This window comes from Stenella coeruleoalba (assembly GCF_951394435.1).
Source record: "Stenella coeruleoalba genome assembly, chromosome: 3".
Lineage (NCBI taxonomy): Eukaryota > Metazoa > Chordata > Mammalia > Artiodactyla > Delphinidae > Stenella > Stenella coeruleoalba.
The window spans coordinates 54061841-54082732 of record NC_137148.1 but is presented as its reverse complement, the minus strand read 5'-3'; the positions used below and the strand labels follow the sequence as shown (position 1 = coordinate 54082732).

At 40.6% G+C, this 20892-nt stretch overlaps 1 protein-coding gene across 20 annotated transcripts in view; it reads right to left on the bottom strand.

Annotated features, from left to right (window-relative positions):
- PIK3R1 (phosphoinositide-3-kinase regulatory subunit 1) overlaps positions 1–20892 on the bottom strand; it is a 959753-nt gene that overhangs the window by 230425 nt on the left and 708436 nt on the right. The gene's annotated exons all lie outside the window — the stretch shown is intronic.

Sequence of the window (20892 nt, the reverse complement as noted above, 5' to 3'; positions counted from 1 at the left end):
GAGTGGAGATGATAAGGGCAGGGTAGATGGAGGTGTGAGTTTAAATATTGGGGGACACAGCTGCTCCCCTTCAGCCTCACCATCACCAGAACACAGTTCCCCATCATTCAGCCAGAGCTGGTCTGCTCATGCCTTTGACAGAAGTACCCTTCTGGTACCTGAAGGTGTGCTGAAACATTCTCTCCCCATCCTCACTGAGGCAGGAGGACAGGAAGGATAGGAATAGAAGGCCCAAGAGGCATTCCTTAAGTATCCTACTAGGTAACCTTCTACTCAGATCCGCCTTGGGAACAGCTTGTTACATTGGTCCATGCCCTAAATACACGGTCAGAGACATGAGCGGTGAAAAGGCCAGGAATCCACCTGTGAGGCTGAGGCAGGCAGGGATGGGGAGGTGTTAGACCTGCATCCCTGAGGATAGGTGCCCCCAGAGACAACATGCTTGTGAAGATGGGAAGACAGCTAATTAGGGGTGGTCAGTTCCAAGGTGCCAAAGAAAGCATTCTCCTTGCTCAATGGACACATCCTTGTTTAATCCTAACAAATCTGTTTGTTATCTATTGCTATGTAACGGATTGCCCTCAAAACCTCCAACAAACGCTTATCATCTCATAATTTCTGTGAGTCAGGAATCTGTGTGTAGTTTATGCAGGTCCTCTGGCACAGGGTCTCCCAGGTTGCGGTCATGGTGCCGCTGGGGCTGCAGAGCCTCAAGGCCTGAATGGGGAAGGTCTGCTCCAAGCTCACTGTAGTGGCTGTCAGCAGACCTTGGGTCCTCTCTGGCTGCTGGCTGAAGACATCAGTTCCTTGCCTGTCATAGGGCCCGGGCTTCCCTCAGAGAGCAAACACGGGGGAGAGCCATAGATAGGAAGACAGTGTGAACAAGACGGAAGCCACAGATGTTTTGTAACCCGTTCTTGTAAGTGAACTGCATCCCATTCCTTAGAAGTGGGTCCAGCCCAAGGCAAGCGTCAGGGATTATATAAAGGTGTGAATACCAGGAGGAAAGGATTACTGGGGCCATTTTCGCGGCCTACCACAGATAACCAACTTGATGACCAATTGTAGTCTTCAGATTTAAGTCCAAATGACTTTTGGTGCCTTCAAAAACCAAATCCATCCTCAAAGGGTAAAGATGTACCACCACTGAAGATATTAAAAGACAAAACTGTCATGGCCTCTTAAAGTGTTAAATATCTGATGAAATGAAGATTTTATGTCCAAGAGGACAACACTCTTTTGGGTCTATAAGGTCTGATGACTGTGAGCTCCATCAGTTCCATCCGCATCACATTTTTGCTTTCACGACTAGGCTTTTTGCATGTTGGTAATTAGCAAAAATAAAAATATTCTGTTTTCCAAAGTGAAAATAGATTCCTTGTGTGAATCTAACTCCCTTGGACTTCTGGAGTCCTTGAAATGGGCAGGAAAGAGAGTGATTCCCTATAGTCATTTGGTTTGGTCATTTGAGCCCCCAGGCAGGCAGCAGAGATCGGGGTTCTTGAGTCCAGTTCCTCTGTGCTGCTGTGTCTGAGCCTACTTCAGGCTGGCCATGGCATGGAGGCAAGCGGAGCTAGTATCAAGACGCACAGAAGCAGACTGCAGAGTCTGCTTTGTCCACCCTGCTCTCTGCAATGATTTGTTGCTTAGAAAATGTAATCCTCCTGGTTTGAAAGAAGGGAAGTTCATATTTAGAAACCTGGAGATACCATGAACCAGGAAAAAAATGGCATCTTGATTGGCTGGGTGCACCAGGTCCTGTTGGCTTCTGGCCAAGCTTCAGGTTGCTGGTCAGAGCTATTCAAGGAATGCAAAGTGGAGAGTCCAGCTCTCCTGATGGGAGTCAGAAGCAAGGCTGATTTCCTCAGCTCACACACCCTGAATCCAGCCCCAGTAACCCACTCACTCTGCCCCAGCCGGGGCTCCAGGGTTCCACCTAAGCGAAATTCCCCATTTCGTCTGACTCGCTCCTAGTTCTAGAGATTACGTCAAAGCTCTGTTCTCAACACATCAACACAGGTTTTTTATTGACTGGGTCTACTTCTTTCTGTCTCCAAAGATAAGTTATATGTAAGCAAGATTATTAACAGGTGGGGTCAGGTCGGAAGGCAGAAAGTTTAACTCACGAGTGACTACAGTGGGCCTCTGGGGCTACTACCAGGCAGGAGGAAAGGAACACATTGGAGAAAGCTCTGGTTTTCTTGCTGGGGTGCACAGGAAGAAAGAGACAGTCCAGTCCAGTATCTCCCAGGAGCCTGGGAGCCTGTGTCGGGAGCTGGATCCTGAGGGGCTCCTCGGATTTCCGCTCCCAGTCAAGAGAGATGGTGGGAATTAGCATCTGGGTGAGAGTGGAGGGACCAAGTACTGGGGTTCAGGAATTTTTCTTTTTTTAAAAAATAAAAGTATGTTTTCATGAACACAGTATATGTAGAGTTTTATTTTAGGTAGTGGAGCAGATGTGCGTATGTGCGTGTGTGTATGTGCATATGTGTGCATGGTGGTGCATGGGCACGTGGTGCCCTGTGGGGGACTGGAGGTCACCTTGCATTTGTTTCTGTGTCTTAAGGTCAATGTAAGAAGTCTGTGCTGAAAATCTCTTATTAGTTTATTTCCTCTCTTGCACTGAAAGCCCACAAAACATGACTTTGGATCTCTTTCCCCCGAAGCTAGAAGATGGTGCAGAACAGAAGGTCAGAATTAGCAAAAGCTGCTCACACTTCCTCGTGTCTCCACTCCCAAGACTCTCAGCTGTGTTTTAAACAAGTCAACGCTTGCTCACCAGCCCGCTTTGCATTCTTGTGCACAGGGTGCCAGAGTCATTTAGTTTGAAGAGCACCAAGGCTCAGGAAAAAGAATCTGCTTAGACTCTATCACGCCTGCGTTGGGAAAAGAAAGAGGAACAGGAATGCTGAAGTCTGAGCTTTCATTCTGCCAAGATCTGTAAAAAGAACATTTACTGTTTCTTTTCTTCTCTTTAACTATGATTACTGCATTTTCAGTGTGCATTGTTATTAAGTCTTAGAGTGCACGATTAATGGATACATCACTTCAAGAAAGGTAGAAACCAATTTCAATAACAGAGCAAAAAAAGATCAGCTATTCGCAGTCAGTCTCTGCTTCCCCCTAAATGTGCCACGACTACTAAGAGGAGGTGAGCAGAAAGGAATAACCAAACCCTGAAAGGATGGGAGAGAGGGAGGAACATAAAGTGTATGTAGGTCCTGTCACGTGACTACATTTGCATCTTGACAAACATCTGTTTTATCAATTCTTTTGGACAAAGGAACATGTGTTTACAGTGTGTCTACATTTACAAAGGTATTCAGAGATATGAGTTAATTATTGTCAGAGTTCTTATTGAATTTTTGCCTCAATGTCTAGCCCATTTAGCATAAGTTAGGCTTGCTCTAAATTGACATGTATCGGGCTTCCCTGGTGGCGCAGTGGTTGAGAATCTGCCTGCTAATGCAGGGGACACGGGTTCGAGCCCTGGTCTGGGAGGATCCCACATGCCGCAGAGCAACTAGGCCCGTGAGCCACAACTACTGAGCCTGCGCGTCTGGAGCCTGTGCTCCGCAACAAAAGAGGCCGTGATAGTGAGAGGCCCGCACACCGCGATGAAGAGTGGCCCCCGCTTGCCACAACTAGAGAAAGCCCTCGCACAGAAACGAAGACCCAACACAGCAAAAATAAATTAATTAATAAACTCCTACCCCCAACATCTTCTTTAAAAAAAAAAAAAAATTGACATGTAGCAAACTTGACCTAATGTAAGCCACTGCCACAGGTCACCGTGACATCTGGTTGTCAGCACAGACGGAGGAGCCCTTGGTTCAGGGGCTGGCTGAGAACATGCTCTCTCCCCACTGAGTGTGACTTGGCTTGGGGCCTGAATGTCCTTCCTTGGAACTGGCCACAGAGCTTTGGAACCTGAGAGTCCCATTTGGAACTGACAACTCATGCTCTGGGCAAAAGTAGTCCCAACATCAAGTCTTCTAAAGAGTATGAAAGCAAAACTCATTTTTTCCTCCCTGAATAGAGAAAATTAAGTCCAAACTGTTAATGCTTAATTCCAACATCCAACGGAGAACTGAAATTTAGCATCAGCAAATCATCAAATATTCATGGAGTGCCTTCCCAAGTACAGGGCATCATTACAGGTGCTATGGGGAGTAGGAAAATTGGAAGACATGATTTAAGCCCTCAAAAATCATATACTCTTTTTGGAAGGTGAGGTACACTCTATAATGGGGCATCGTAAAATGAGATCAAAGGATGGCTTCAGGGTTTCCATGTTTCCCCTGAAATTATATGCAAAACTTTTGTGTACGTGTATTTTTTCAGGAGAGAATGTCAAGGGTTTTACATCAGATATTCAAAGGGACTCATTTCCTTAAAAATATCCAACAACGGGGGATCTACTCATTATTTATTTGTAGTAAAAATGAGAACTAACACTTATTATTGTGTTACTAGGTGCTAGGATTTATTTTAGGCACTTTACTAACCCTAGGGGGTAGGGATTATTATTATTTTTATGATTATCCATTTCATTTATAGGCATTTACTTATTAAGGAAAGATACTAAAGAGCACTAGACCAACTGTGAAATCACTTAGAAAGTTCTATGAGAGCAGAAACCATATGGACTCTTTCCATTTCATCCTACCACCACTATACGCAACCCCAACTCGGGACCTGTGACTTAGAGATTTTTTAATTTTTGCACACAGAGGTTATTCTAAACATAGTGATTGCAGACTGCAACAACAAGGCTGTAACTCTACACTCTTACTCCATGAATGCATCCTGGCTTTTTGTTCTCAAGATATATTACCAAGATGAAATGGCCTAAATTGCTTATATATTATAATTAAACCCAACAATCACTTTGCATTGAGAAAGCCAAGTAATTTTATATTAAATAGTAAATAGGCTTAAAATGACCTTTGGGATTGGAAGGGCTCAAACTGATAACATTGAAAGTTACAGCCTATCTTAGTTTCCCATAATCTCTTAGGATTATTCAAAAGCAATGCTTAAGTATACATAGTAAGGGAAATAAACAATTATAGAGAAAGAAGAGAAAAAATGAGTGGTTAAAAGTTATCCTACATGAAAAGAATTTTAATATCCTGCATTTCATGCATCTGTAATGAAACCACAATTTTGTAGGTGTTTCATTCTTTTAAGATGAAAAGGTTTTTAATATATATTTGGACAAGGAATGATATCTATATCCATGTATCTATATATCTATATCTACATATAGATAAATGTGCTGGTTTTTAAATGGGTAAAGATAAGCTATATTGACATAATGAAGAATGTGCCAGTTTTGGCAATACAGAAGGACTGAACAGAAAAAGCATTTAAATTTAAATCAGTAAACTACACTTCTGGTTCTAACACAAACTGTGTAATCCTAAACAGATCAACTTAACTCTCTGTAGGTCCTTTTCTTCTCTTGTGTTTCCCACTTAGAGAAGTTCCTTCACCATTTGTTGTAGAGCTGGTTTGGCGGTGCTGAATTCTCTTAGCTTTTGCTTGTCTGTAAAGCTTTGATTTCTCCATCAAATCTTAATGAGATCCTTGCTGGGTAGAGTAATCTTGGTTGTAGGTTCTTCCCTGTCATCACTGTAAGTATATCATGCCACTCCCTTCTGGCTTGTAGAGTTTCTGCTGAGAAATCAGCTGTTAACCTTCTGGGAGTTCCCTTGTGTGTTATTTGTCATTTTTCCCTTGCTGCTTTCAGTAATTTTTCTTTGTCTTTAATTTTTGCCAGTTTGATTACTATGTGTCTCGGCATGTTTCTCCTTGGGTTTATCCTGTATGGGACTCGCTGCGCTTCCTGGACTTGGGTGGCTATTTCCTTTCCCATGTTAGGGAAGTTTTCGACTATAATCTCTTCCAATATTTTCTCGGGTCCTTTCTCTCTCTCTTCTCCTTCTGGGACCCCTATAATGCAAATGTTGTTGTGTTTAATGTTGTCCCAGAGGCCTCTTAGGCTGTCTTCAATTCTTTTCATTCTTTTTTCTTTAGTCTGTTCCATGGCAGTGAATTCCACCATTCTGTCTTCCAGGTCACTTATCCATTCTTCTGCCTCAGTTATTCTGCTATTGATTCCTTCTAGTGTAGTTTTCATTTCAGTTATTACATTGTTCATCTCTGTTTCTTTGTTCTTTAATTCTTCTAGGTCTTTGTTAAACATTTCTTGCATCTTCTCGATCTTTGCCTCCATTCTTTTTCCGAGGTCCTGGATCATCTTCACTATCATTATTCTGAATTCTTTTTCTGGAAGGTTGCCTATCTCCACTTCATTTAGTTGTTTTTCTGGGGTTTTATCTTGTTCCTTCATCTGGTACATAGCCCTCTGCCTTTTCATCTTGTCTATCTTTCTGTGAATGTGGTTTTTGTTCCACAGGTTGCAGGATTGTAGTTCTTCTTGCTTCTGCTATCTGTCCTCTGGCAGATGAGGCTATCCAGGGGCAGGGATTATTATTTTTCCATTTGTCAGATATGAAAACTGAGACTTTGAGAAGTTGCTAAGTCCAAGAGCATGTGATTAATAAGTGGAAGTTGAGGATTTGGACTCAGATTTATTTGACAGCAAAGTCTTTGTTCTTAATCTCTGTGACATATAGTAATCAAAATATGTGAGAACTGGAAAGCAATAAAGGATCAAAGTAGAAGAGATGGCAGAGGAAGAGAATCTGAGCCCGAGGAGCAACGGCAGGGAGGGCTACGTGCACCAGAGCAATGTGCTCAGGAAGGAGGTGAGCATGGAATAGGGCCTGTAGAAAAGAGAGGGCTTTTGCATTCAGTGCTCAGGACGTGAGATTTTGAATTTAGAAATACTTTCCTGCAATCCCAGTTAGTGACAGCTGAAATTCTTTGCCTTAACAGTTTAAGCCTTTAAGGGTACTTCTATATCCAACTCAGCAAATAATTTTTTGCACTCCCACAAGGGCAAAGCAAACGGCCACACTCTGGGGTCATATAACAAGGTGAGGAAGATGAGGCCCTGCTCAGAAACTTGTGAGGAGACCCACGGGAAGAGAATCCTAACCAGAGGTGGTGAAGTTCGGGAACATAACAGAGGACTACGGGCAGCAGTCCTGGGTCTGGGAGATCAGTCTGATCTTGGAGCACTGCTGTCCGGGCTGGGTGTGGACAAGCAGTTAGGGCTTTGATGGGGGAGGGGAAGAGGGCTGCAGGGCTGAGATCTGAACATGCCTGCCCTTTGCCCCACTGGCCTAGTTCCAGCCTCTTTTGGTCTTTATGACTCCAAGTACTGTCTGTAGGTTCCAGCTCTTATCACTATTGTCAAAGGGCATTAGTTGATTGAATTCCTCTGCTGGTATTGTCTTAGCTTGGTCCCATGAGCCTCTGGAGTGTGAAGCTGGGCCTATAGGCACAGCTCAGAATTACTGGGGGTGGGGTGGGGTGGGCAGGAGGCAGGGACAGCCTTGGTGTTCTTGTTTGAGATATTTATTTATTTTCCCCAATGAGGCCTCTTTTTCAGCAAAATCTCCTTCCTTTTAACCCAAGTTGCCAGAACTGGGCCTTTGCCTCTCTAAGTGGCCTCTCCTGAGGAGGGTTTCCATACTTCACGATGGCTGTGCCCAATCCAGGGCCCCCATGACAGTCTGTGCATCCTCAGATGTGGTGCTGCCCCCTTCCTGGTCACCGGTGTCCCTGAGTTTTTTCAGAGAGAGGCTCTGTGAGGCTTCCCCATGCTTTATGGTCCTTCCAACTGTGCTAACAAAGACCAGACATTCCAAACTTAAACCTTCACCCCCATTTCTCCAAAGGTTTTTCCTCACCAAATTACAGGTAGACAGGGGGAAGTGGCCCAGAACTTCAACCTGTGTCAGGAGCTGCCTCGCTCTACTCCCCAGGTACACCTGAGTTAACTTCACTCCAGGGTCCTTCTAGGTGTCCATGTACAATGGTAAATGGTCAGTGCAGTTCATCTGGATTTGGTTATTTCTGATCAAATAAACCTTGGATTTCATAAAAGGGTTACAGTGAGTACGCCTGTGTGAGTGTCCGTATAGGATTTATCTTCAACAGGTGACGATGGGCTGGTTCCAGGAGCCATGCACTACACTGGCACTTTCTTCCACTTGCCCTGAGCCTTTGGGGATGTGGTTACCTCGCTAGTCCTTGCCTTCCTCACTTAAGCTGGATAGGTGTTGGTTAAGGTTTGCTCCAGGACTAATAACCTATGAAATTATAGATACCATTTTCATCTATAAATTATAAAAGCATACATTCAGCTTAAGCTACTAACCTTTCCTCTCATCCTTATAGAGAAACAAGCTGCCCTCTCTCAAAGGAGCTCTGTAGTTGACTCTCCCCCTGCTCCTCTCTGTGCCTCTTTGTGTGTATGTGTGTGTCTCTCCACTCCCCCCGCCACATACACACAAACACACAGATACACACAGACACACCCCATCTGAGGCTCTCATAATGGGATGGGCTATTTAGTCTTCCTTTCAGAAAACCCTGTCATTTGAGTGGGAAAGGTCTGCTATCTGGGATGTCTGGGTCATGCGTTATTAGGAAGAGAATCTAACTGATCCTTCCCTTGAATAATAACTGCTTCTCTCTAACACCTTCTTTCTTCTCCTTACAGTATCCTTGCCTATAGCAGTCTTGTGAAAGAACTCAGAGCACAGTGGACTTCAGAGACATTCGCTGTCCCAGCCAAAGCTGCAGTGACCTGGGTCTGGTAGAAAGTCTACTACTTTTGACTAATCATTACTCTCCAGGCCTAGGTGGCCATGCAGAGGGCAATGGAGAATGCTTTGCTCTCCATATCTATGTTCCCCTGACAGGGCTGGAGGGAGCATGGCAGACCTCTAGATGAGCCAGACTTCCTCCACAGACATTGGAGAGCCTTCTTTGGGTACAATGGGAGGTTTAGAATATCCTAGTTCAGCGTGGTTGGACCCAGGAACCTGCATTTCCAACAAGCACCTCGTTTGATTCCTATGGAAACTAACTTTTCTTCTTAACATTTATCACTGGCTAACCTTATATTAGGTAGTTATCTGATTATTGTCTTCTACCCAGCACACACCCCTCCCCCGCTTTAGAACACTCCATGACTACAGAAGTTTGTCTTTTGATTTATTGTTATATGCATTTGCAGAATCTGGCACGTACAGGTGTTCAATAATTACTTGTTAAATGAATTAAAGTCTGAAAAATGGTGCTCTCTTGGGATATTGTGAAATACTGAGAAGTGTGCATTGCTTATAGCAAAATTTCCTTCTGATATGTTGTGATCTACTTGTATGTTTGTACCTGGAGGTGGATGGAAGGAAAGATTGGTGTCAGCCACTGCGCTGCCCTAGGATTCACGGCATGGGTTTGAGCCACATCAATGGGATAACTCTCCATTTTAAAGTAGCCCATTTGCACTGTGGGCCTATATGTTTCCAAAAATATTATTTCTGTTAAAACCCTACTTTCATGTTGAATCTACTGAACAGGTCGTTTAGAGTAGAATAACGTGCTCTCGGGATCTGACTGTAAATCCACCTCTGGATGAAGCAAGTGGTTGGGCAGACATTGCAGTATCATGGCAGTGAAACATAAACGTGCTGTGAATATATTCTATTAACTGGCTTGTCAGGCTAGGCAAAGCTCAACTGTTCACATAATGGTTGTATATTTTATTAAAATCTCAAATAAAAACTCTATTCTCGAGCTTTTTAAGATCCCAACAAAGGAAAATAAAAGAGATGTTTCATCTACAGACCCAGAAGAAATATTAGAGTGGCCCGCCAAGCTCAAAGTAGACAAGAATGTGGCTGCTCGAGCCAAGCTGAGCTATCGTAAATTTTAAAATGTGTTCCTTCCACTTGAAAATGGCTTCCTTCTGTCACTTAAAGGAAGAGCTGATTCTTCCAATGCAGACATGCTCCAGCTTTGGAAAAAAGCTATCAAGTAAATTAAAATGCCCACAAGATATTTACTGCTCTTAAAAAAATGCTCACCAGCTTCAAGATCTTTCCAGCATGCCTCGCAATGAGACAAAATAGATGAAATTGTGTAGCTACAACCAAACCTCATCTCCAAGCTTACCTGTAAATAGTAACTCTCAAGCAAAGGGATGAGACGAAGAAATAAGCGGAGAGGAGAGAAAAACAAACCACATGCTGCTTTGATGAGAAACATTTAAATGCAGAATAATGAGCAAAGAAAGGCACCAGAAAAGAAAATATATTGATCGCTACACTGTGTCAGAATCATCCAGATAATAGTGTTTTTCCCATGTTAGCGATATGGTTGTGTCTACTGAAGTATTCTTTGCATGGAAGTCATATGGTGAAGCCACCTTGTATTTAGGGAACAAGACTGGTCTTGGAAATGAGGCCATACATGTCATCAAATACAACACTTCCCTCATTGATGTGGGGGGAAGACATTTACAACCTGAATCCAGGACTGAGCTGGGGTCTTGAGTTGGCTGTCCACTGAGGATTCTCTTAGGCCTCAATAGGGATGAAGACAAGGCCATTTGGACACCAACTCTTATGTAGCAAAATAAATAAATAAAAATGGGATCTTTCTGTGGCAACAGGCCAGAAACTGGGAAGCAAGGAGCCTTGAAAACTTGTGTACACATTTTCTATCAATATTGCCTTGCTCTACAAAATATTCCTGATTGGGTGAACAGCTTCTCACAACTTTGATATTTTTTTTCCTATCATTTTATTATAGAAATAAAGGAGGAGGAAGAAGGGAATGAGCATTTATTGTCTACTGTGTGTCCAGAAAGTTCCATATGTGCTCAAAAAGGTCCCAAATTCTCCTGCCTTTGGAGTTTCCCTTGAATGATCAACGAATGTAGATGGAGACTCCATCCCACATGATCTCATCTTCAAGAATCTCTTCTTTCTTAATAACTCTAAGTCTTGCCAGAAAATGTGCCCACATGCCCTCTATTCTGACCTCTGTCCCCTCTCACCCTGGACTTCTCCTCCAGCCATCTCTCTACACTCCTTGCCTTCTGTCATCAACCCTGCTGTCTTCTCTCCACCCAGAGGCACTCCAGGTGTGAACAAAGGTCTTTCTCTTTTCCCAGAAAGCACAACTACCACCTGGCTTTAGTGTGTGACAAAACTTTACAAATGACTTGAGAATAATATAAGACGATTACCATGCCAAGATGGAAAATTCAGACCATATACCAGATACCCTACTCCTGGAAATCATGAACTAAGACACTTCATAGGGACCAGCTGTTGGCTGCTCCCTCATGATATCCCAGCCTACAACACTGGTCAGGGGCCAGCCCAACTCCCTCGACTCTGTACTTACTTACCTTAGGCCAAGTTTTTCTCAACTTGTCTTAATGTCCCAGACCAGCCTTTTGCATTACTATGCATAGAAGCCTTGTTTCTCATTCTCCGGAATGTCTTGGTTATAAAATGGAATCTGGTCTTTTCCTTTGGATAGCTAAATTCCCCCTTGAAATGCTGTTCTCAGGCAAAGAAGCCAACTTCCTCTAAAAGTACATTCTTGAGCAATAGGTATAAATAGGTGGCTTTCAGATGGAACTTTATATGTACTTTTTCTTTTTAGACATTGCTACTCATAGATTATCCCATTGCATGAAATACATATAGTTCATACCTTTAACTTATTGATTTGCTTATTGTCTACCCTCCCTTAACAAGAATGTAAGTCACATATGGTTGTGATTTGGGGGGCTGTGTGTCATTGTTTTATCTAAATCAGTGTCTGACACCTAATGGGCACTCAGTATGTATTTGTCGAGGGAATAAATCTTATTTAGTACTCAGTATAAACCTACAAGATAGGTATTATTAATCTCATTTTCCAGAAGAGGAAAAGAGGCTAAAAGAGCATAAGTGGCCTTTCCAAGATCCCACAGATAGGAAGTTATAGAATGCTTTTGACAAGCTTCAGAGCCAATGTTATTTCTGCTACGTTTACTTATTATAATTTTGTTCCCAAATAGTATTTGGCAGCTCTAGCCTGTCTCAGTTTTGTTAAGGGTTTTGTCTGAACTTAACCAGACATTTAAAGGGTACTACTTCTTAGGACAATGACAGTGGGGGTGATAGAGACCCAATGGAAAGGTGAAACGCAACAGAATGGAGTCAGGACCATGTAACCCAAGGGTCTCATCCTTCTTGGTATTCCTCTTTACTAGGCTCAATTCTTATCTTTGCTAAAAACAAAACAAAACAAACACCCTAGCACCTGGTAAACTTTGCTTGGTTTTTCAGCATGTATTTGGTCTACATTTGAGCATCCATTGTTCTCTATCCTCTATCTCTATCCTGGTCCAAAGTCTAAACTTCAAGAGCTTATTGCATTTTGGTGCCATAGAACAGAGCAAACTTGGGTGACTGACAGTGGGACAAATCTACAAATCTGAAACCCTGGGGCACACCGTGCCAAGCCTTTATACACACTGGCCACCATGAGTTAAAAAGAGAAGCAGAATAAAGAGTAAGAAAGGAAAGAAAGGCTTGGAGAAAGTTCACTGCAGTCCCCAAATCACTTTGTGTGTCTTTTTAGCTTTGCTACTAGCATGATGTATAATTCACAGTAGGTATGTAATCAGTATCTGATGGTTGACTAACTGGATGAATTCCCCTCATATTGCCTACTATCCTTGCTTTTCAATCTGGATTCACCCCATGTAATCTCTGGGACCTTATGAAGGACTGTAGAGCTGGTAGCTTTATGGTTTCACATCTAAAGATGTCAAGTCTCCTGACTATATGTCTGAGGTTCACTGAAGTTGTAGAAAAGAGTTAACATACACAAAAATGGGAGAGGCTGCCCAGCTAAAAGTCCCTCCAGTACCCATGTCTATGTCAGCCTACTTCCTTTGGGAAACATTTCACCTGCTCTCTAGACAAGTGATTGAGTGGCCATCTTTGTGAGATGCCTCCATCTCTCTGGTCCTTTAGATTGGTTGAAAGTTGCATTGAGTCAGGACGATCATACTCCTCCCCTGTTTCTTTATAACTAAAACCTGTAGGGAAGATTCCACTTCTCTCTGGCTGTGACTAGGGACTAGCAGTGAATACAGTGCTGGTGATGGCTGAGTTCCTGTCATCCAGAGAAACTGGCTTAAGAGAATGCTGTAAGAATTATTCATAATAGCCCCAAATTGAAAACAACCCAAATGTCTGTCAACTGATGAATGGATAAATAAAATGTGGTACCTCCATACAATGGAATATTAGTCAGCCACAAAAAGTAATGAAGTACTCATTCATGTTATTATATGGAAAAGCCTTGACGACATTACACTAAGTGAAAGAAGTCAGTTACAAAGGACTACATATTGTATGATTTTATTTACATGAAAAATCCAGAAAGGGCAACTCTAGTGTGGCAGGAAGTAGATTAGTGGTCATTTAGTGTTGGGAGTGAAGGGGAGGTTGGGGGGAGGTGATAGCTAAGGAATGCAAGGTTTCTTTTTGAGATCATAGAAATATTCTAAAATTGATTATTGTGATGAAGGGGATGGAAAACTGTATTCCATGAAAATGAAATCAAAAGAAAGCTGGAGTAGCAATACTCATATCAGACAAAATGACCATAAAATAAAGACTGTTACAAGAGACAAAGAAGGATACTTGATAACGATCAAGAGATCAATCCAAGAAGAAGATATAACAATTGTAAATATATATGCACCCACCATAGGAGCACCTCAATATATAAGGCAAATGTTAACAGTCATAAAAGAAGAAATTGACAGTAACACAATGATAGTGGGGGACTTTAACATCCTACTTACATCAATGGACAGATCATCAAGACAGAAAATCAATAAGGAAACATAGGCCTTAAATGACACGTTAAACCAGAAGGACTTAATTGATATTTATAGAGTATTCCATATGAAACCAGCAGAACACATTCTTTTCAAGTATCTGATGGTTGACTAACTGGATGAATTCCCCTCATATTGTCTACTATCCTTGCTTTTCAATCTAGACTCACCCCATGGAACATTCTCCAGGATAGATCACACACTGGGCCACAAAGCAAGCATTGGTAAATTTAAGAAAATTGAAATCACATCAAGCATCTTTTCTGACCAGAACGCTATGAGATTAGAAATCAACTAGAAGAAAAACACTGCAAAAACCACAAACATGTGGAGGCTAAACAATATGCTACTAGACAACCAATGGATCACTGAAGAAATCAAAGAGGAAATCAAAAAATACCTAGAGACAAGTGACAACAAAAACACAATGATCCCAAACCTATGGGATGCTGTAAAAGCAGTTCTAAGAGGGAAGTTTATAGTGATACAAACTCACCACAGGAAACAAGAAAAATCTCAAATAAACAACCTAACCTTACACCTAAAGCAACTAAAGAAAGAAGAAAAAACAAAATCCAAAGTTAGTAGAAGGAAGGAATCATAAAGATCAGAGCAGAAATAAATGAAATAGGGACTAAGAAAACAATAGAAAAGATCAATGAAACTAAAAGCTGGATCTTTGAAAAGATAAACAAACCTGATAAATCTTTAGCCAGACTCATCAAGAAAAAAGTGAGAGGGACCAAATCAACAAAATTAGAAATGAAAAAGGAGAAGTTACAACCAACATCACAGAAATACAAAGGACCATAAGAGACTACTACAAGCAACTGTACTCCAATGAAATCGACAACCTAGAAGAAATGGACAAATTCTTAGAAAGGTACAATCTCCCAAGACTGAACCAGGAAGAAATAGAAAATATAAACAGACCAATTACAAGTACTGAATTTGAATCTGTGACTAAAATACTCCCAACAAACAGAAGTCCAGGACCAGATGGCTTCATGAGCAAATTCTACCAAACAGAGAAGAGTTAACACCTATCCTTCTGAAACTATATCAGAAAACTGCAGAGGAAGGAACACTTCTGAACTCATTCTATGAGGCCACCATCACCCTGATACCAAAACCAGACAAAGATACCACAAAAAAAGAAAACCACAGGCCAACATCACTGATGAACATACACGAAAAAATCCTCAACAAAATACTAGCAAACCAAATCCAACAATACATTAAAAGAATCATACTCCATGATCAAGTGGGATTTATCCCAAGGATGCAAGGATTTTTCAATATTTGCAAATCAATCAGTGTGATACACCACATTAAAAAATTGAAGAATAAAAACCATATGATCATCTCACTAGATGCAGAAAAAGCTTTTGATAAAATTCAACATCCATTTATGACAAAAACTCTCCAGAAAGTGGGCATATAGGGGACCTACTTCAACATAATAAAGACCACATATGACAAATCCACAGCTAACATCATACTCAACAGTGAAAAGCTGAAAGCATTTCCTCTAAGATCAGGAACAAGACAAGGATGCCCACTTTGCCACTTTTGTTCAACATAGTTTTGGAACTCCTAGCCACAGCAAGCAGAGAAGAAAAAGAAATAAAAGGAAGCCAATTTGGAAAAGAAGTAAAACTGTCACTGTTTGCAGATGACATGATATTATACGTAGAAAATCCTAAAGATGTTACCAGAAAACTACAAAAGCTCATCAATGAATTTGGTAAAGTTGCAGGATACAAAATTAATACAGAAATCTCTTGCATTTCTATACACTAACAACAAAAGGTCAGAAAGAGAAATTAAGGAAACAATCGTATTTACCACTGCATCAATAAGATTAAAATACCTAGGAATAAACCTACCTAAAGAGGTAAAAAACCTGTACTCTGAACATTATAAGATGCTGATGAAAGAAATTGAAGGTGACACAAACAGATGGAAAGATATAGTGTGTTCTTGGATTGGAAGAATCAATATTGTTAAAATGACTATACTACCCAAGGCAATCTACAGATTCAATGCAATCCCTATCAAATTACCAATGGCACTTTTTGCAGAACTAGAACAAAAAATTTTTAAATTTGTATGGAAACACAAAAGATGCTGAATAGCCAAAGCAATCTTGAGAAAGAAAAACGGAGCTGGAGGAATCAGGCTCCCTGATGTCAGACTATACTACAAAGCTACAGTCATCAAAACAGTATGGTACTGGCACAAAAACAGACTTATAGATCAATGGAACAGGATAAAAAGCCCAGAAATAAACCTATGCACCTATAGTCAGTTAATCTATGACAAAGAAGGCAAGAGTATCCAATGGAGAAAACAGAACCTCTTCAATAAGTGGTGCCAGGAAAGCTGGACAGGTACATGTAAAAGAATGAAATTAGAACATTCTCTAACGTCATACACAAAAATAAACTCAAAGTGAACTAAAGACTAAATGTAAAACCTTATACTACAAAACTCCTAGAGGAAAACATAAGCAGAACACTCTGTGATATAAATTGCAGCAATATCTTTTTTGATTCGTCTCCTAGAGTAATGGAAATAAAAATAAAAATAGACATATGGGGTTTAATTAAACTTCAAAGCTTTTGCACAGCAAAGGAAACCATAAACAAAACAAAAAGACAAGCTACAAAATGGGAGAAAATATTTGCAAATGCAACTGACATTGGATTAATCAAAGGATTAATCTCCAAAATATACAAACAACAGCTTATACAGCTCAATATCAAACAAACAACCCAATCAAAAAATGGGCAGAAGATTTGAATAGATATTTCTCCAGATAAGACATACAGGTGGCCAAGAGGCACATGAAAACATGCTCAACATTGCTAATTATTAGAGGACTGCAAATCAAACCTACAATGAGGTATCAGCTCACTCTGGCCAGAAAGGCCATCATCAGACAGTCTACAAATAATAAGTGTTGGAGAAGGTGTGGAGAAAAAGGAACCCTCCTACACTATTGGTGGGAATGTAAATTGGTACAGCCACTATGAAGAACAGTACAAAGTTTCCCTAGGAAGCTAAAAATAGGGTTACCATATGATCCTGCAATCCTACTCCTGGGCATGTATCTGGAGAAAACTATAATTCAGAAAGATACATGCACCCCAATGTTCACTGCAGCACTATTTACAATAGCCAAGATATGGAAGCAACCTAAATGTCCATGGACAAATGGATAAAGAAAATGTGGTATATATAATATTTACAAGGGAATATTACTCAGCCATAAAAAAGAATGAAATAATACCATTTATAGCATCATGGATGGATCGAGAGATTATCACACTAAGTGAAGTAAGCCAAACAGAGAAAGACAAATATCATATGATATCACTTATATGTGACATCTAAAAAAATGATGCACATGAACTTATTTACAAAGCAGAAATAGACCACAGACATAGGAAAGAAACTTATAGTTACCAAAGGAGAAAAGAGGAAGAGGGATAAATTAGGAGGTTAGGATTATCATATATACACCACTATATAGAAAGGAGATAACCAACAGGGACCCACTGTATAGCACAGGGAACTATACTCAATATTTTGTAATAACCTATAAGGGAAAAGAATCTGAAAATATATATATACATGTATAACTGAATCACTGTGCTGTACACTTGAAACTAACACATTATAAATCGACTATACTTCAATAAAATAAAATTGGTTATGGTGATGGACATACGACTTTCTGAAAATGCTAAAAGCCACTGAATTGTACACTTTAAAAAAATGGGTCACTGGTATGTCACGTCAATGATATCTCAACAAAGCATTTCAAAGAGAGAGAGAGAATGCTGCTAACAGAAAGAGAAGCAGAGACAGTAGATGGACAGAGAGTATTCAGATAGTGCCCGCGTCATTGACCCTAGAATTTTATTCTGCATATTCAATCCTTGGGCTTCCTCAAACTTGATCTGTTGAGTCAATAAAATCTCCAGGCCTCCTTTGCCATCCTTCCCTTTCCTTTTTTCTTGAGTAATTTGAGCTGGCTTTCTGTGACTTGCCGTAATAGGCCTGTTATAAAGGGAGTGGGGGTTACACTTAGAGGGCAGTGGGGCTGTGCCCTCCGTCAGGGGACTCTGATCTTCATGTCAAATCGAAGATGACCGCTGGTCTCTATACATGATGGATGCTTGATAAATGTTTATTAAACTTAAATAAACATTTCCAAACGTAAATGACGGAGCTTTTTCCATGGGGACTTGAATCCAAAGATCCTCTTCTTTCAGCTCAAGTTGGTTTTCCTTGGTGACATACGCCAAGTGATTTCCAAAACCCTATCTGGGAGATTTTTCTGGCATGCATAATTTCTCCTGAAAGAGAATTTAAACTTTGCCTTAAATTTAACTGAACTGTACTGATGTGCTGGTAGGCCTGTTTTTGAGTGTTTCCACAATCTCTTGGTGGGGAGCAGAGTTTTGAAAATGAAAGAATTTTTCAAACCCAAGCAAATGTGATAATAGCAGGTCACAGGGGACAGCAACATGCATGGAGGCTGGCCGCTGGGGCACCACTGACCCAAGACAGGGCAGGCCTTTGCATGCAAAGACTTACACATACCGACTCACATCCATGTTTCTGTAAATAAAGATAATTTGCGTTGCCTGATATTCCTTTGCTATTTCTGGCCTATGGGGCCATTAAGAAAACAATGCTAGCGAGTAAACAATGCTACACAATGCTAGTGTAGTTTTCTACTACACTCATTCTAACATGTGACAAATATTTCTGCTTGTGCAGCACAATGGTTACCTTTGAATTCCTTATAGAACACTTGTATGTCAGTGGTTCTCAAACTTGAGTGTGCATTATAATCACCTGGAGGGCCTGTTAAACCACAGGACACAGGGCCTTATTTCCAGAATCTCCGATGCAGTGGGTCTAGGGAAGGCCTGAGAATGTGCACTGTGCATTTGTAACCAGTGCCAGGGAATACAGATGCTGCAGGCCTGGGCACCCCATGTGGAATGCCACTGAGTTATGGTGTATGGTCGAGTGCTTTATTTTTTAAAACTGATATTAATTGTCTTATGGGTTATTTAATTTGGTTACATAAATTGTAATTTGACCCAGTGACCCGGACGTGAAATTTTCATAGCTCATTTCTAATTCATGAAGCCCCAGTTTTAAAGTAAATGATCATTACTTTAGTTTTTAAACGTTCCATTATAAACATCGGTTCTTGTCCTGTTCTGTGGTTGCCCTTTCCTCATCGGTTCAATCCCAATGTCATCATAATCCTTCTGGGACCACTGGAAATGTAAATTCCCAACTGAATGGGGTCTGGCAGGGAAAAGAGAGGAGGTGTGTGGAGTGGCTGGATTCTAAACTATCAACTGTGCAGCTACCTAAAAATAAGTCCTCTAAGCCAACAAGACTGGCTGAGAGATGAAAATAAGATGATTAAGAACATTTTGCAGAACTGTCTCTGAGGTATAGAAGTCTTCATGTGACATTTCCTTTTCTCCCTCCACTGGGAGAAGCGCAATGTGCTGAAATGCCTAAATACCGAACTTTGCGTGACTTCAAATAAAATTAGGAGAAAGGGCAAGTCAGCACAAGGGACACAAGGAATTTCAGGGCTCAGCTTTAAAATGTTTGTGCTAAGATTATTAAGTCCTCCAAAAAGGCAGTGTTCCGTGCATGTGTGGTATGTAGGAACTCATAAGACATTCTTACATGCATGTATCTGTGTCTTTTATTAGACTGGGTCTTGCAAAAACTTTAATCTGTACAGAGAATTGCACATCAAAGTGTACAGCTTGAATTTTTACAATTTGCACACACCTATGTAATCAGTAACCAGATAAAGGAAGAATTCATTATCATCTTCCCAGGATCCTCCCCATGTTCCCTCAAGCTACACTCTCCCCTCTAGGTAACCACTATCTAGTATTCTGACAGCATACAGATTTGCCCTTTATTTCCCCTTTTATGTGAATGGAATCACTCAGGGTATATTTTTTATGTCTGGCTTCTTTCATGTTTCTGAGAACAATCAAGCCCTCACACATGGTAAAACTTTAGTTAACGCTGTGATTGGAAAAGTAGTACACATGGTAAAGTCAAAAAACAAAATTCAAACAATGCCAAAAGATACAGAATAAAAATAAGTAGGTATGTGTGAGGTTTAGTGGTAGATGGTTCATTCTCGTTGGTGTACAGTATTCCACTGTGGGGATGTACCTCAACGTATTTATCCTTTCTACTACTGATGGGCATTTGGATAATTTCCAGTTTGGGACTATTATGAATAGAACTATGGACTTTTCAGTATACTTCTCCTGATAAACATGGGTATTACTTTTGTTGGGTCTTGAGAAAGGAATGCTAGGTCATAGATGATGCATATATTCAGCTTTAGTAGATACTGGCAAATCCTAAGTTTCTAAAGGGGTTTTCCCGATGTATATTTGAACCAGGAGTATATAAACGTTCCAGTTCCTCCACATTCTCAGAAACACTTGAAAACTTCTCATCTTGCTTTTTAGCCATTCTGTTGTTGTGTAGAATTATCCCATTGTGGGTTTAAATTTACATTTCATGATGACTAATGAAGATGAACACCTTTTCATTTGTATTTTGGCCATTTGGACATCTATCTTCTTTGGTGAAGAATCTAAGTCTTTTGCCCATTTCTTATTGATTAATAGAATTCTTTATATATTCAGGGTATGATTCCTTTGTCAGATATGTGTATTGTGAATATCATCTCCTACTATGTGTCTCTTTTTCACTCTTTCTGGTGCTTTTTTAATCTTTTTTTTTTTCCTTTATGATTATCACTTTGGGTGACCTGTTTTAGAAGGCTTCTTGTCTATTTCCAGTTCACAAAGATTTTCTCCTCTATTTTCTTCCAAGGTTATTGTTTTACCTCTCATGTTAAAATTTGCAACCTATCTGGAATTAATTTTGATCTATGGTATGAAGTAGAAGTCAAAGTTGTTGTTTTTTCTGAACGGATGTCTAGCACCATTCATTAAGAAGACCATCTTTCT